This window comes from Anastrepha ludens, chromosome 4 (assembly GCF_028408465.1).
Source record: "Anastrepha ludens isolate Willacy chromosome 4, idAnaLude1.1, whole genome shotgun sequence".
Classification (NCBI taxonomy): domain Eukaryota; kingdom Metazoa; phylum Arthropoda; class Insecta; order Diptera; family Tephritidae; genus Anastrepha; species Anastrepha ludens.
The window spans coordinates 10,247,376-10,254,177 of record NC_071500.1 but is presented as its reverse complement, the minus strand read 5'-3'; positions in this window follow the sequence as shown (position 1 = coordinate 10,254,177).

The following is a 6,802-nucleotide window of genomic DNA, read 5'->3' as shown; positions in this document are numbered from 1 at the left end:
GAGCGATGGCCCAGTCTAGAACGTTGCAGAACTGCAAAGTGTTTTGTGACAAATCCGAACAGAAAACTGTCAAACTTTCTACTAACACTTAGAAGGAAAGACATTAGGTTGATGGTCGGTATCATAACAGGACACAACCCATGGGGTCAGCATATGACCACCATTGGAATCATTGAGGACCCGGTGTGCCTGTCATGCTTGGAGGAGGCGGATAGCACTGAGCACTTTCTCTGTGAGTGTCCTGCCGTTGCTAGAGCACGGCTACGAGTTTTGGTTTCCGATGTCATGAGAATGAGTAATATTCGTTCTCTAAAACTGGAAGATATTTACAGATTTGCCAACGAATCTGGAAAGTTCTCACAGGACTAACTACCTTTGTCTCTGTCTCTATTCTTTCCTATCGCTTTTTCTGATACTTTTCTCCTTCCCTCCTTGACTATACACCCTCTTTCCAGAGCTTTAAATACAATGGGTTTCTCAGCCTGAGTGATTTAGGAGCCACCAAATCTCCTGGTGCTTGGCTCGACCTTTTCAAATTTCAATTTTCTTTCAACCCACACCGTCTGATTTTCGCATTCGAGCAAAAGGTGCGTGAGATTGGCTTGATAGAGGCAACTCTCGCGGATCCCGTTGCCGCGCGACGTCTACCGATTAGTATGTGATCGCTGTGGCTAACATAATAAATTTGTACAAAAATTTCATACATGAAATTCGTTTATAACGATTTGTTAGCAATTTAGATTCGAATAAGTAAAATAGGTGGGCAATCCTAGCTTGGTGATAGATGAAAGCTAGCTACACCTCCAACCAGGTGTTGCCAATGCAGGTGCGAAAAAATGCGAGACAGGCAACTCCAAACGAGTTGACACCCTAAACTCTACTAGGAATTAAAGGAAAATATATCTGTCTGCTGCATCATCTCGGCAGATGGTGGCGCAGATGAAGATGTGAACTGCTGGTTAAACAAAGTAAGGGCGGCATTCGGGCGAATGCATACAGTATGGGGGAGTTCGCAAATCTCCAGACGCACTAAACTACGAAGTTCCGGTGCAAAAACAACAGCACAGAACCATGTACGATGGAAGAGCCTTGTGGAGGTCCTATGCTCCTGGGAGGAGTGAGCAAGGAAAAAAAAATACTTATATATAATAGTTCGTCTGTAAACAATCAGCCGTGTAAACAACCAGCCATTAAAGCGGCCCTAAGATTGAGAGAATCATCAACGCTGGAAACAAATAACAAGGGGCATTCGCGTATACCCAAGCAGTTTCTTTGCATTCCGACTTTTACTATCCGGTGGATTTACACCTTGACAGGCCTTAGGTTAGCGGTTGAAGCGGTTGTCCACTGTGGGACACACTCTGTCTCATAGCTCATTGTGATGCCTCGTGCGTAACTTCTTCTTATCTCTCCTAAAACCAGAGTGCACTATTCAAATTTTTTTTAAAATCACTGATTTCAACAAAATTAAGAATAATTGTCTACCTAAAATCGTAAATCTACGACAGGATAGAGCAGGATAATGGCACAAAAGGTGCGGGATCGTCTGTTGCTCTTCCTCATCTAGACAACTTCTGCAGAAGTTATGTGTCAGGTCGATCAAATTTCCATCTACAGAGGACTGCAAAAATGATTTAAGTATTTTATCAAAACGGAGTCAGTTTGTATACCGACGGTTCTAAACTCAACCATCAAGTGGGAGGCGGTGTCTGTTTGAATACTACAGGGTCCGGCACTCGAAGTATAACCAATTGAAAAGGTCATAAATTTAGTTTGGAAAAATAACTTTTATTCAATTCAAAGTCAAAAATGTGTGAAAATAATACACAATTAAGAATCAATTTACTTTGCTCGATATGACCACCTTTTGCCTTGACTATGGCCTTGAGACGGTCCAGAAACGGTCCAGAACGTGACGCAGGTATTTTGACCCACTCGTGGACAATGGCTTTTTTCAGCGCCTCAAGACTGATGAATGTTTTAGTTCGGATCTTGCTCTCCAAAATGGCCCAAAGAGAATAATCAGTCGGATTCGTGTCTGGTGAATTTGAGAGTCATTGTGTGGACGTTATGAAGTTCGGAACGTTGTTTTTTAGCCATTCTTGGTTCACTAGAGCTTTGTGAAACGATGCCGAGCCCCGTTGAAACGTCTATGGCCTGTCAGAGAAATGTTTGTCTGTCTACGGCTTTAAAGCAACCTCCAGAATACTTTCCCGATAATATTTCGCATGTACCTTAACGACAGGCTCGATGAAAAGCAGCCCAAACCATTACCTGTGGCGCGTGCTGCCTCCTGGTGGCCAAGCGATGACTCAAGTTGTCGTATGAACGGTCGGTCAAATAAATCCTATCGTTTCGGGGGTTTACGAATTGTTCAATTTGAAAAATTTTCTCGTCAGAGAGAACAATGTTCCGAAATCGATTGCTTTCGGTCAAGCGAAGCAACTCCTTCGCTCTCACAAGTCTGACTTGTTGCTGCTTTGGTGTGAGATCATGCGCCTTTTGGCTCTTGTAAGCCTTTGAGATAATTTTTTACTAATGCGGCGGCTGCTACGCTCAGCTATTTTCAGTTCTTTTGCCATTTGACTGGCACTTCGTCCGGGATTTCGCTCAAGTCGCTTCTTCACTTTTTGAACCAGTTCATGTGACGTTGCAGTCTTTTGATGACCACCTCCATGACTTTTCGCGATGTTACCAGTGTCAATGTAACGAGTAATGGTGCGATAAACAAAAGCTTTATTTACTTTAAGGTGCTCGAGCTCACGAACAATCGCCGGTTGTGATTTTCCAGCCAAATATAATGCAATCACACTACAGTAGGTTCTGTTTTTATGCGGTAGATACGTTCCGCAAGAAACAGCATAAAAAAAAAACAGCATAAAAAAAGCTACTAGTTCTATAGTAAAACTATAGATACGCTTCAAAAGTGCTAAGAACCGCATAAATCTGAAATAATGTAATAAAATCGCATAAAAAAGGGCACTAGTCCCATATTATAACTATAGATACGTTCCATAGACCGCATGAATCTGAAATAATTAAATAAAATCGCATAAACAAAATATTGTATTTTTGAAAATTATATCTTTATTTAAGAAACGTCAGAATCGAAAAATAAATTTAAGTCAGTAATAGAATCAGACAATACCCACATGTTGCGCGTTCGTTTAGGATTTGGCGTAAAATCACTTTCGTCACTTGAGGAAATGTACACGTCTGATCTAGATAGTTATGCAGGCGGTTCCATACTTGTAGGGTTAGCATTTCTGATGTAATTTGTGATGAGTTTTTGCTTAGCTGGTTTTGAATCTTGTTTATATGTACAATTCCCGATAGGTCGACGTGCATTTTGTAATTTTAAAAAAAACCGGACTATTTCAAAACCGCATAAAAAAAAGCCGCATAAAAACAGAACCTACTGTATTACGTTTGAGATCCATTACTGATTTTCTTTCTTGTAAACAATACTCTGGACTGTAATTTAGTCAACTAACAGACAGCTGATGTCCGTATATCAGCTGCGCGTGCGGTCTGAAATTGGTTACACTTCGAGTGCCGGACCCTGTACATCTCAACATCAGTGTTTCTATTTTATAACAACCTCCGGTATATATATCCAACAAACAACAAATTTTATTTTTATTTTTTTAAATAAACTTGCATTTGAACCTCCCTTTATAAAAATGGTTTTTTGTCTATCCTATCCGCGCAGACGATTGCAATGACGCTTAGGTAAGATGTTGGGATGTCAAGCATAATTATTTTTCGAATGTTATCAACAGATTGAGATATTTCGACTAATTTTATATTTGGTTAATTTTAGCACAAACATCCACACATATGCATGCAAGGGCATATAGAGAAGAAATCGTGTTATTTTAACGTCTAAAATTATACAGAATTATTATGATCGTGATAAATTTTGCACACTTCACCTGTAATTTTATGGAAAGATAACCTGTGCACTTGGGCATAATAGAGGGAAGATAAGAAGGGGAGCTAAATCCCACTTTGAAAAGTTTTAGATTTAATTTTTTGTACACATCCGTAAAGTCTTTGGCATTTCTCAAAAAACCTATTTATTGGGAATTCCCTTCACTCGACAAACTTAGTTTTGCCAAATTTGAAAAGACTACAAAAAAATCTTCTGAGTTTTGCATGTCTGCCTTAAATGATCATCTGCAAGTATTCTGTATCTGTATTTATCTTTCTAACGCATTTCACAAAGTTAGTGCCCTCTACGTACAGGCCAAACTAAGCTGGTCTGCGGTGTCATTAAATTTTCTTAGCTTGGATAAAATCGTATCTCGTATCTCGCCCGTCTTAATTTTGTACTCGTTGTCGATAGTATTTGCTCTTATTATTTTGCAGCTTCTTTTGGTGTTCTCCAGTGTAGTATTTTGATATCCTTATCCCTTGTAGATGCTGGACGACTTGAAAATCTATTCTACCATTTGTAATCCGTCCGATTCGATTAAGCTCCAAACTGATATTTTTAGAGTTAATGTGCGGTATCAAAAAAAGTATCTACAACTTAGTCGTAACCATGTATATGTACACAGATGGCTCAAAGCTCGAGGGCAGGGTGGGCGGAGGTATATATTCCGAACATCTGGGGATCTCCTTCAGTTTCCGGCTCCCCAACTACTGTAGCGCCTTTCAGGCTGAACTGATGGTAATAATAAAAGCCGCGGCACTGATACAGTGTGATGCTATATCCGGAAATGATATCTACATTTTCACTGATAGCCAAGCGGCGATAAAATCCCTCACAAAACAGTCGACAACCTCCAAGGTAGCCATGAAATGCCGCACATTTCTTAACGAGATGGCTGAGTCATTTCACCTAAAGGTAACATGGATTCCAGGCCATTGTGACAATAAGGATAACTGTAGAGCCGATGAACTAGCGAGACTCGGCACTAAATGACTGATGAGCACATAGATAATGGCATAGGGATACCCTTACAAACATGTAAGCTACTCTTTGAAGATATTGCAAAGAAAGCAAAGGGATGATGGCGCGATGAAGCCGCCTGTAAAACCGCCCGTCAACTGTGGCCAACTCTAAATGCTAAACGCACAGAATCTCTGCTAAGCCAGAATAAACACAGTCCTAGCACATTGATCTCAGACATAACGGGGCAATACCTAATAGGTAGACACGCCCAAAGGATGGGTGTGCAAACACATGAAGGAAGAGACAATCTCGCACCTGCTGTGCCACTGTCCTGCTCTATCCAGACACAGGTTTACTATTCTGGGTGAGCAATTTTTGATGAGTTGGAAGATCTCAGTGCTACAGAAATCAGAGATATTTTAAAATTTTTGAAAAGCACACACTGGTTTTAGGAGAGATAGGGACAACCTCCCCACGCGGCATCACAATGGGCTATGAGCCTGAGTGTGTCCCACAGGACAACCGCTTCAACTTAACCTAACCTACTCATAAATGTTTAAAACTTATTTTTCTCAAAATTTCGTTTCTCTTTCCCCACTTTCTATTCTATTGGCAGCTCTCGTCTCTTTATTTGTATGATATCTCCGACCTGGGTGTTATTGTTGACTCAAAGTTTTTATTCCTAAGTAAAATTAATTGTACTATTACCAAAACCTATGCCATGCTAACTTTTATTCGCCATTTTAGCTCTAATTTTATTGATCCGTATATCCTGAAATTCTTGATGGAGAGCCTTGGTCTGAATAACTTACAAGGATGTATGCATTTTACAATAGGTATATTATTTCGTCTCGAAAACCAAAGCACAATAAAATACCAAAATTAAAATATTAATGAATATTTGTACATTTTAAACTGACTTCCTACCACTTGCACTTAATTGTAATGGTATTTGTTTGCAGTCTTCTGTAATAGGCACAGCCTCAATTTACATCTTACTTTCAACTTATTGCTTACCATGGACATATCAATAAACAAAAATTGCTCTTCAACTATTCAACAACAAAAAAATTAAAAAATTGTGACCATTACAATGAATGAATAAAAAACAAGTACGAGGTGTGCTCAAAAAAAAGGTGAATTTTCAAATTTCGAGGGCTACGTACATGCGGCGTTCGATTATTATTATTTTTATGTTGGTACACTCATCTCGAAGATGTGTTCACGGTTTTAGCAATATGGCATTTTTACTTTGTTTGTGAGAGGCATAAATAAGACAAGTGTTTTGCGTGTTCGGTGATTTTCTTATATCGAAAAAAAATGGATCAAAGAAGTTGCATCAAATTTTGTTTACAAGTGATACAAGTTTTTCACAGAAAGTCGAGAAGATATGAGTGCGACTCTCGCTCTGGACGCCCCAGCACATCAACACCGGATGAAAATGTTGCGAAAGTGAAGAAAATTGTTATAGAGATTCGTCGAAACACAATTAGAGAACTTGCTGAAGATGTCGGCATATCGGTTGGCTCATGCCAGGCAATCTTTGCGAAAATTTTGCGCATTAAGCGTGTGGCAGCGAAGTTCGTTCCAAAATTGCTGAATTTTGACGAAAAACAATGTCGCATGAGCAGCGCTCAAGAATTGTTGAATGACGTCTACGATGAACCAAGGTTGATGACCCTTTTAGGACATAACTGGTTATGACATCGAAACCAAATTCCAATCGTCCCAAAGACCCAAACAAGCACGCCAACTCGATCAAATGTCAAGGTTTTGCTCACTGTTTTCTTCGATTACCAAGGTGTAGTGCATCAGAAGTTCTTACCATAATGTCGTACGGTAAATGTAGAGTATTACCTTGAAGTTATGCGCCGTTCGCGTGAAGCTATACGAAAACAAAGC